At 39.4% G+C, this 11,539-nt stretch overlaps 2 long non-coding RNA genes across 2 annotated transcripts in view; one reads left to right on the top strand and one right to left on the bottom strand.

The window, feature by feature from the left end:
* Positions 1-812: 812 nt before the first annotated feature.
* Positions 813-4,108, top strand: LOC134019146 (uncharacterized). Its single transcript, XR_009929977.1, has 2 exons — positions 813-2,473; positions 2,552-4,108. It is a non-coding gene; the product is annotated as an uncharacterized LOC134019146 (long non-coding RNA).
* A 6,977-nt stretch (positions 4,109-11,085) lies between these two features.
* The window catches only part of LOC134018321 (uncharacterized), a 50,731-nt gene continuing 50,277 nt past the window's right edge, over positions 11,086-11,539 (bottom strand). The window contains exon 5 of the long non-coding RNA XR_009929917.1: positions 11,086-11,188. This is a non-coding gene — a long non-coding RNA (uncharacterized LOC134018321). The remainder of the gene's footprint in view (positions 11,189-11,539) is intronic.

Genomic DNA, 11,539 nt, shown 5'->3' with positions numbered 1-11,539 from the left:
CTGTGAAACTGGATTTCTGGACTGTTAACCAACTTCTTTTGTCCAATCTGAGATTAAAACAAAGGGGGTGATCTGGAACACACATCCAGCTACAACAAATGATTGAAGCTTTATCATGATGGGTATGACTTTTTCTCTATAAGAATATAAAAATAATCTCGATGGACATGGTGTCCCTGGTTATTTAACGATGGAAGGTACAGTATAATTATGTGGATAGAAGACATGAAAGGTGATTAGCAGTATAGTTGTACTGCCTCAGGTCAGCTTTTTACACACACATTGATTACAATAATTATCTGAATTCCTGCACCACCATTATAATTTAGAATACTCAGTGATGGGTTGGATATTGACTGGATGGACACAGGCAGCTTTAAGAATTAACTGAAGAATTGGAGTGAGTTTGTTATAAATGCAATAATTTATTCAAATCAGAAAAGGATTGGGATATTGAATCTGCCCTCCTTTCACTGATTAATGTAATCAGTAAACAAATTAAGTTGAGAAGAACATTCCAAAAGTCTTCTACAAAAGTAGTCTAAACAAATGTACATGACAGTAACTGTAAAACTGGAGCTTTGTAATGAAGAACCAAACACATTGTACAATAAAGAGACAGGAAGGATGCACAAATGGAAATAAATTGCTATTCTCCCTTCAGTGGAGAATAGAAAAAGTGTCCCTCATGTCTAAATTAGCGGCATATTGTCCTTTAAATACAGCTCCAATCACGAAAGCTCATCAAGCTGATCCATCAGAATCAATGACGAGACTGGGATCTTAGAGCTATGTACAGTGGATTTACATTTAAATTTGGCAGTATGGTACACAACTGTGTGCATTGTAGGTAATGTCTGGAGATAATTTAAAAGTCTAGATTGATACTTCCCAAAGTTGTATTGCTCCAAGAGTTGCTCTGTGGGTATGTTTAAAGCACAATAATACAAAATTACAGTTTAAAATGTTTGGATTGGACAGGTATATATATATACAGACTAGTAGAGACATGATTTGAATATAGAATATGGAAAAATCTTTATCTGCTTATTCCATGAGGTGGTCTGTGTTTCAGGCTTGTATTTATCTGATCACTGAGCTCCAGGCAGAATATGTACCTAAATCCCTGTTGGTAATTTAAGAGTTGACAAACTGACCCATGAACCCATATACCAACGTACAATTATGGTTTATACCTTTGTCCATTCACACACCAAACCCCTAATGAATGGCCATGCCAATTCAGCACCAACATGCATGTTGGGGAGTTGTCAATTCAACATAACATATATTTTTTGAATAAAGTGTTATCTTAATAGTCAGAAGGTTACAAAATCATTGTAAATTATACATGTGTAAATGTATTTTATATATATTTACTTCTATTTGTGTACAGGTGTGTTCTATTTTTCAAGACCTGTTCCTTTTTCGGAAAGGCTTGGCTAGGTTGGGAATAGTGTCTTTGTTTACATGTGTAACTAAAGTATTTCTTTCATAAAACAAACTTACCTTGTGCCAAGCTTCCATACCTGCACTTTCAAGCAGTACTTGTAATATATATTTAGTTAACCAATACAATACTTAAATAGACGCTGCAATATTTCACACATTGAAAAGTTGTTTTGAGGCAGAATGTAAGAGGGCAACAGTCCTAGTGAGTCAATAATAGACGGGTATGATACTGTATGGTCTTTAGATTGTATACTGGGTTAACAGTTGAATGCTGCTGTTCTAGGATTAACTGGCAAATCATGTCATGGTATTCACAAAATGTAACCTCATTTTCATATGTGCTATCTGGAAATATGAAGCTGAAAAGGGGGGGAAGTAATGTAAACCCAAGAATAGCTGCCATGACAAGAAGTTGGATTCAAATCGAGCTTCATTTATTTCTGTCAAATATGTGTGTTAATATTTATAGCTTCATGTAAGCACTTCAGAGGCCCCAGACTACATGTGCTTGCTGTTCTTTGGAGGCACAGAAAATGACTAGCGTCTGTGAATGAACTCATATTTACAGAGCAGGAGTGAAAACCAGGACAGACGGACAAGAACAGAAGTCTGGGAAAGAACTAGATTAAACAAGAAAATCATAATCAAGGATCCACCTGGCTCATGCAAATCTATTCATAGTCATTCATTTGGCATATTTAGATCAGGGCAACATAGTACATTCACAGAAATGTCATGTGTTGTGTCTGTTAGTGCTAAAAGCTAAAAGTGGTCAACGGTTCATATGTCGCATTCATGTTACGAAGTGGGGAGGAACAATTTAGATCAGAGAGATCTGAGGTAGACACCAAAGACTTCACACACCTTTTGTGAGCAAATGAGTATCTACAGCTGACATCTCTGCTCTCCCCTTCAGCAAAACGTAGTGCACTCATCTGACACAATTACAGTAAACCTGTCAATTAACTAAGGATTTTATACCATCAGCAAGATGAAAGATGTGTCATCCACTGCAAATCGGGTAGGATTTTGGATTTAGCTGTGTTTCACACATCTGGCATGTTGATTGACACATATTGATTATCCTAACCAGAATGAGCTTTTAGCTGGATGTTTCTGATGTTATTTTATCCATATGAAGCAGTACAGAAGCAGAAGGGTCAGTTTGTCTTGCCACTCTGTTCAATCACAGACAGTGGGATGTCTTACACATCCAAACAATCCGCCTTAACCGAACAGCCAACTGTTCGGTTGAGACTGAGAAATATTATCATAAAGAACGCTATGAAGAGCATAGTAAAGACAGGTTGTTGCCATAGTATACTGACTTCAGCCCCTGGTTTCTGACAACTACAATGGAAACAATACTCCATGTCTTTCAGAGTAAGCAGTAGCCTAGATTAATAGTAAACACTAAAACATCTGGATAGAATACAAATCTACACAAAAAGTGGACAGTGGACATTCATATGAAAACGACAAGTGTACAATCGTATTAATTCTGTGTAAAAGGTTGGCAAAGGTTGTTGGCAAAGTGCAATGATTATGAAGCGTGTGAACTGTCTTTTATGTGCATTAGCTTTCTAATCATCCCTCATCATCCCTTTACATACTGTATGCCTAGTGTATCAATAACAGAGGGCTCTTAGTCTTCTTGTGGATCATGTTTCATTATTATTGTATGTATAAGAGCTATCACCGACACTATTCCAGTGCTTATCAATACAGTCAATGACTTGAACAATTTATTTGTATTACTTCACTATCACAGCCTTGAGGTTTTTCATTGTGAACAAGGCTTTGCATGACATAAATTTGCCTATGCGCTTAGTCTACAGTACTACTGCACAACATAGGGCCTCAGAAATGATGTGACGCCTTTAGAGCGGTCACTGATTGGTACCAGTTCAGCATTGATATTTGAGATACTGGAGTGTGACTGTATCAGTACATGGCTATCATGGGATAGGCCAACTTATGTCTCTGGGCAGTTGAAGCTAAAATGAATATCATACATCTGGGTCTTTGAAAGATGTTTATTTGTGGTCTTGTTCCCAAAGCTAACAGTAGAACCACATTATATTTGTGTTGTGTCACATGGGGGCACGCAGCAATGTGTTCAGCAAAATCCACTTACAATCACGTTCCATACTATCTCATAGAACCTAACTTGAGTCTTGGTGTTGCCATAAAATGAAAAATTTGTACTTTGTGACTCTTCAATCTTTTATATTTGTGTTTAATATATCAAGAAGTACCTCTGTTTCTTTTGTATAAGACCTATTAATATAATATACACACAAACACACCCACATATACACAGAGGAACTGTACACACAGTCAGTCTCTAACGGCTAAATGTTGTACAATTTTTATTTTGTGTATTATGAATCACATCTCTCTTCTTTTTGTAGGTATTGGTATTTAAATTTCCAGGTGATTTTGATTTGGTTACTCTTGTACTTCTAAGCTCTGTATTTGCAAGCACTGTAAATGCGAATCTCATTGGACTTGTCCTCTATACATTTAGTACTCTGATGTTGCTATTAACAAAATGTAAAACAAAACTGTCTATTGAAAATAGTTTGTATGATTTATAAAAATGATAATGGGTGATGATTTGGGCAAACAATGCTAAATAAATCATTAAAGTGTACTAATAGGGATATTTTCTTTCCTTTTCTTACCTTTCTCCATGTTTAGGGTTAGAAAAGCACACTGAGGGTGGGATGTCTCTCTCCCCTCTCTCCTGTTCACATCTCCCCTTGCTCTCTCTACATTTACCTCTCTCTCGTTTCCTCTCTCTCCCTCTGTCCCTCATCGACAAATTACAAACAACAGCTCAACACACAAGGGATGATGTTAATCCATGTTTCATCATGATTATTAGCATGTGGCATACCTAGACCCTTTATATTATGAGGTGTATGTGAGGAAGCCAGCAGTGAAACATGACAGATTACAAATCATTAGCTGGAGGCTATGCACCTTTATTGTCTGATACAAATATTACCTTTCAGAAGTTTCAAAGCATTTGGGTGCTGAATAGTTTCAATTGATATAAACAGGCGTATTAACACGAACAAAGACAAAGTAACTGATAGTGATAGAAAGTAACCTGTAGTGCTGATTACACATACATAATTGGTAGCTCTGTACATGCAGTTTATTAAAGCAAGATTGTTTTGGCATTTTGATAGAACATATCACACACAATAAATGTGTTCCATCACTTCTCAACTATTTAAACCATCAACCTTCAAAGATTAATCATTTCAATGCTATGGCCACACAATGTCAAGATCAGGATGACAATTTATTTCTTGTTTTGAATTGAAGAAAACACACAAAGCAATTGACCCTTTCATTGAAAACATTTCACATTTTGTACTTCCTGAAATCATTCTCAGATGTAGACTTCATACCTTTGAGACACTAAACAAAGTGGGCCTATGTTTAAGATCACCTGGAGATCACCCTGGCTACACCCAGCCCTTCTTCACTGAGTCTGCGTGGCTAGAGCCCAGTCCCCAGTCCTCCCTGCAGCCAGGGCTCTCCAGAGAAAAAGCATGACATGCTGCATTAGTATAAGGCAGGGAGGATCAGTCTCTACTGCCTCTGACAGGCCCCAAACCCCTCGGTCCTCATACATTAAACAGAATTATGCAGCCCCGCACAGACGGGCTGGATCAATGAGGTGGACGGCACATGCCAACAGCTGCCAGTGAGACGCTTTAGTGCTGTAAGATAAAGTACCCACTGCAACCTGTGCCCATCAAAGGAGGGCCACTGCCAACCCAGACACTCCAGTCAGAATTGATTAGCTCCAAGCTGTCTGGATATACTTGCTCGACTTTTGACTGGCGGCTATGATAGGTAGAAAGGGGGAGGGGAGGTGTATGGGGAGAAGCCACCCCATTGCTAAAACACACACACACATACACACACACACACACACACACACACACACACACACAGACAAACACACTTACGAAAGTAAAGGTAGAGGAAAACTGAGACTGGCTCAGCCAGAGTGGATGAATATGGAAGGGTGTGTGGGTATTCTGTTCAAATATTTATATAATATGTAATATAAATATATAACAAAGGTAGAACTGTTTTCAATCTGAGCTATCTGGTTCTCTGGCATAAGGAGAGCAATGTCAAGAGATGTTTAGTAATATTTCTGCTAAAAAAAATATATATAAAATGTACTTTTCCACGTATGATTACCACGTACAGTAAACACTAAAGTTTCTCATCAGATAGTGGTAGTTGCCTGTTCACACCAACCTATATGGCTTCTTTGTCTTACATTTGCACATCCTTTTGGACCTTCTCTGGACATTTTTGGACCTGCTCTGGTCCCGTTGTGTCCTGAATCACAATCAGACAGAATCAGCACACAGGGTTAACTGTTTACTCCATCCTGTCATGAGAGACAGCGTTGATGCATTAAGACACACTGCTGCCTTCAATTATTTACAATCAAATCTGCAAGTGACAAAACATTTTAGAGCAATTGACAAACTGATAACTGTCACAGAGGGCATCTGTGGGACGCTGTAGGGAGAAGGTGGAGATAATGAGGATGATCGTTGTGGATTGTGTCATTTTATGAGAGGATTGGTATTCTTTTAATTGTACAGGCACTATGTGACCAATAGCTATTTGTAACACACAAAAACTCAGATGTACATCATCAACCAGCAAGGTATGCATTACTTTCACTGTGTGAATTTGAAGCCAAAAAGAGGAGCAGTTGATGTGTGACAATGATGTACAGGAATGGCTTCTATCAACACATCAGAATCAGAGGTGAGCCATATGACACCGTAATAAGACAACGCAATTAAATAACATCTGGTGTGAATAAATGATTCATCAGTGATGTGAAATACCCCAGTGAAGAAGGGTTAAACTTTGGTTAAAGTTTGAGACAGAATAGAGCACCAAAGTGAATCAATATACAACGAGTCTGTACTCAATTTGTTGCTGAAACCGTAGTATCAGAAGGCTATTTAGTACATAATAACTTTTTAGGATTTTACATCATATTTAACTGTATTACAGTAAGTTATCACAGTGTGAGATTGAGAGACAGAGAGACAATGTGTATGTGCACTGTTTGTGTTGTGCCAGTGTGTGTTTGTGCACACTTATTTCAGTAATTTAGACTCAGCTTGGTGTATATGAGTGTGTTTCTTACAATGATTAATACACTGGCTGCCAATCCCTCCACTTCCTCCCTGTCTGTCTGATTCCAGGCTCTGTATTCCATTCTTTTCCATCTTACCCATTGAACGTACACACTTGCCATCCATCCCTTCATCAACCCAACAGTATTTCAGCCCTGGTGTTCCCTCCACTCAACGCCAGATCGTCTGCTCTGTTACACAGTCAGTCCTGTTTGGCTAAATCTGGGTAATACAACGATTGACAAGTTCCTAACTTGTTTTTTGTTTTCAGATCCGCCAGCTCCATCTACCATACCCCGCCTGCCTGCCCCATCTGCCCTGTCTGCCCCGTCTGCCCTTCATTGTTCCTCCGGTCTGTCTGTTTGTCAATAAACCCCCCTGAACCTCTACACCTTGTGTTGTGCGCTTGGGTCCACCAGCCAGCCCTAACTGGCAAACACTTTTGGATGCTTTGCTGCTTTCCAATCTTGCCCGAGGTTTTAATCCTCAAGGTGTATTTGCATGGCTAAACTTAGATCCCACCTCAGATTCAGCACTGGAAATACAATCCACAAAAGCACGGTGGAAAAAGGAGAATGAAAAAAATGGTGTTTTGACAGTATCCTGGAAATATTGATGAAACATTCATGACCATGCATCATGCTCTCTGCAGAAGTATTTCACATAGTTTAATACCCTTATGTGATATAGCAGACTAGCATATGTACACAGTTGCTCTATTTGAAGTACTGTACTGTTGGAAGTGTTGCAGATATACTTTTCAGAGCAGACCACTCTGCGTTCCATAGAATGATTCAATCTCTTGCAAATGGGGTTCCCTGGATTGTGAGCAGAATATAGGCGGGTATCCACAGATGTGGAACGGATGCAATAGGGCCATAACTCTCCCAGAGATAGGATAGCTTTATCACACAGTGCTTGCTCTGCAGACCTGAGCATTCCCATTTTACCGGCACTTTCTCACGCACTTTCCCCGTCAAAACGTGATGTGATTGATTCCTGATACAATATGAACATGGACTGTCAAACTTTCGCCATTCCCTTGGATGGTCAAAAGCAACTCATTCCAGCCAGTTATGTGCCTCCTCTAGGTATCGATTATTCTGCCTGTGGATGTTAAGTGTATATTAAAACAGTTATCAGCAAGCTGCAGTAAAGTAGCAGTGCCTGTGGGTTTAACCAAGACACTGTTTCTCTCCCCTTGAGCGTCCTAGACTTGAGAACAGCTAAGATCCGCTCTATTTCTGCTCATCTCCAGGGCAAGCCTGTCTCCTCATCACCTCCCTCCCACACACAACCTTTATTGCCTCTTATCACCCCACTGGCTCTGAATGCCTGGATTAGCTGTTTGGGACGATATAACAACACAAACCGGAGTGGCCAGATAAATAAAAACATGGACCGAGAGAATGACCGATCTACCTATTATACACCTTGCACCTCAAGTCTGGAGAAAGATGTTCTCTTTGCAGAAACATGTTTTTTTTTACAGTTGGTGCATGAGACCAGCAAACAGGACCTCACCTTTAAAAGGGCTGGAAATCCTGACGAGATTCTAGACTAACCCTTGGTAGAATGGTTCTTTTGTGACCCTCTTCAACTAAATCTCTCCTCTTATTAATGGTCATCTTAATCCTATTCCTTGATACAATGGACATTTTGATACTTCTAGTTGTACTGTGCTGGGGCGTGGGTGTCTTCAGGACAAATGTAAGACAACTGTAGTGGCAAAGCCTGCTAGGTGAGCTCCAATGGTACCAAGGGTCTAAACAAGAGAGAGGCTAGTTTATAGAACATTATTAATAGTTCAGACACAGCGTAGAGCCAGAGAGACACTTTGCTGGTTGCTATTAGCTCAAGGGTTCCCTGTCAGTTGTGTTCATTGTAACTTCAGCTCCTCACAAACAGAGTCAAGTGGGGTTAAGAGAACTAAACTTTCCTCGTCTCTTTGATGAATGTTAGAAAGATTGTTTGTTGATAGACCTTTTAAGGCTGCAGAATGAAAAATTACTTGGACTGTTTTTGAAAATAATTTATTTTCATTTTATTTCAGGTGTGGGCACACATTTCATCTAGAAAGGAGAGATTCAAATGCATTTCATGTTATGTTTCAAATAATATTAAACTGTATGATATTTAATACTGTCACAAGTCATGTAACATTTAGTACCAGCCAAACAGGACCATAAACCCGCAACGGTTTTTCTCATGAGTGGTGCAGAAGGCATCCAGTTCCACCTCACATCATGTTTAGTAAATCTAAAGCAGTTACATTTGCAGATGCATACAAGTTACTTATTATAATTTCCTGCAAGATACACAGTGATTGTAATCACAGACTGAACATTTTCATATTTTGCAGACAGTCCCCCGCCAGGTTGACCTTTACACTGTTTTCATGGGACCTTCCCATTTATGATCAACATATTGGAGGACCTACTGGGGATTCAGATGTCTGTGCACTGAATTCATTATCCCCATCATGATAATATCATTCATTTCTGGGGCAATTGTCATTTTCCTGCAAGTGCGCGATACTGGTCGATTTTACAACACTAATTTTATGCTGTCATAGAGTTAAAGCTCTGTGATTTGGATTTTCATTTTTGGTCAACTTGTATATCCTTGGAAGTAAAATTGATGTGGCCCTTCGTACAGTAATAAAACACATTTGTTGAGTATTTGTTGTGTTAGACAAAAGTTGTACCAGACTGGTAGTTTAATGGTAAGCAGTGTACTCACTGCAATTAGATGTAGGGGTTAAGACTATAACTATCTCATCTACTTAATATCAGCCAATGCTGCTCCATCCTCACATTGATCCAATGTTGTTTAATTCCCAATGAACCACAAAGACTCAATGAACTTTAAATAACTTAATGATTTGGCAGTTTCTCCCTTGGGTTAGAGTCCAATCAACTGGGCTGCCACATGTAATTCACCAAAGAAGAAACCAAGAGTGTATTAATCTTGTGCAGTCAGGAATGTCAGTGCTGTTTGTTGGACCACATAAAAACATAAGATGTGTAACATCCTTGTAAATGCTACAACCAGCAGAGATACAGATCTCTACAGAGCCTTAAACATGTGTAAGATATTCATAATCACTTCTCTCTACCCAGAGACCTTCAATGAGTAATACAGACATTATTAATGTACCTGTGTTGCATCATACTACTAATTTGAGCTCACGCGTATGCCTTTGTAGATCGGCTCAGAGGATAGTCTGCAAAGAACCTGATCTGTTCAACAGTGTAGACATTAACAGCCGGGCGCACATCCTCCATTTTGTGACCACCCCTGCCTTTAGTTTCCACCAATTTAAGTGTAAAATTGAAAACCCTGGATTATTAAAGCATGCTAAAAGGCAGCCCTGGTAAGTCAATGCCACAGGGGGAGATGTAGTCCCAGTCCCAAAACGCGCAGTGGCTAAAGCCATGCTTTCATCTCGCTAAAGACTAATTTTACTGCCTATCAAGACTCACCATCTAATCACCTAAAGAGGTCATACATCACTCCCTGGCATCTACGTCACCAGGGGCAGTCGTGCAAACGTGGGTGGTGGACATCTTGTCATCAATCATTCAAAATCATCTATCTACCTTTTTTTTCTCTCTATCTCGCTGCGATTTGTTTCATCTGCCCTTGTCCTCCCTCATGATAGGAATTCTTAGGTTGGCAGACTCCATACATGCTATATACAGTATACATTCCCTATTGTAGATGTAACTTTGTCAGTGAAAGGTGGCCTACAAATGTTAACACAAAACCTTAAAACCACAATACAACACATCACTCATTTGAAGCCCTAATGAAAGTTTTTTCTTTGCCGGTCCACGAGCCCACAAGGGCAGAGAAGGGAGATGCTCACATTGGCTTCATCCATACTGTTGGAGTAGCAAACACACACACCTGGCCACCCATCCCTCCTTCCTGTACAATAGAATAACCACCAATTCATCCTCACTATGAGCATGACCATCCATCCATCCTTGGTGTGTTATAAAAAATGATCAATTGCCAGTACATCCTGAATGTGGTACAGCATACAGAGCAGGTGGAATGATCTCACACGCTGTGTTTATGGAAGACATCATGGAAGCACAAACTAGAAATTATTAATATTTTATTGCCTTTGAATATCCAGACGGAAAAGTGATTGAAATTAGTGATTTGGAATGCAAATGCATGTTTATTACCTGGTTATCTATCTCCTTGTCAAAAACTACAAACATAAAAAGTCTTAACCGCTACATATTTTTTACACAAATGACAGAAGTGGAAGAATAAGTATCACAAAACTTGTTTCAGAGGATCCCTATAGTACCTAAAAAGTTTTTACTACAAAAGCGGCAATGTTTTTTGACATCACTCCCTAAAGAGGACTTCGAAGTTCCTCTGTCCCTAGTTTCCCCCTCCCAACCACAATTCTTTTGCTATTGTAATGCAGAGAGAAAAAAGTGTTGAGTGCCTTGTTTTCAGCAGCTGCTGTGTGTGTCTCAGTTGAGTTTTTCTTAATTACCTCCCAAAGGAGCCTGCTGCTGTCAGAATGAGAGAGAAAGAGAGAGGGAAAGACTGTGTGAGAGGGAGATAGAGAAACAGAAAGAGAGAGCGAAAGGAGAGTGAAAATGAGAAAACAGAGAACGCAGGACGCAATCTGCTTTTCAGACATGCACTCCATGTTGGCTTTCATTTCAGTTATCTTAACTGGTAGAAAGCTTACATCTCCAGTACATGCTTTTAAAACATGCATGGACTCATTGCCTCTCCACATTATCTACTGGAAGATCCCAAAAGCATGTACTGTTATAACTCTTTCATCATTGGGTCTTACAGTGGATCATGATATCATGCTGTTAAATGAGTGCTGACCCTACTGGAATCTCTTC

The sequence above is a fragment of the Osmerus eperlanus genome, chromosome 4 (genome assembly GCF_963692335.1).
Source record: "Osmerus eperlanus chromosome 4, fOsmEpe2.1, whole genome shotgun sequence".
Lineage (NCBI taxonomy): Eukaryota > Metazoa > Chordata > Actinopteri > Osmeriformes > Osmeridae > Osmerus > Osmerus eperlanus.
The sequence above is the reverse complement of the archived record's forward strand: the minus strand, read 5'-3'. Positions and strand labels throughout refer to the sequence as shown.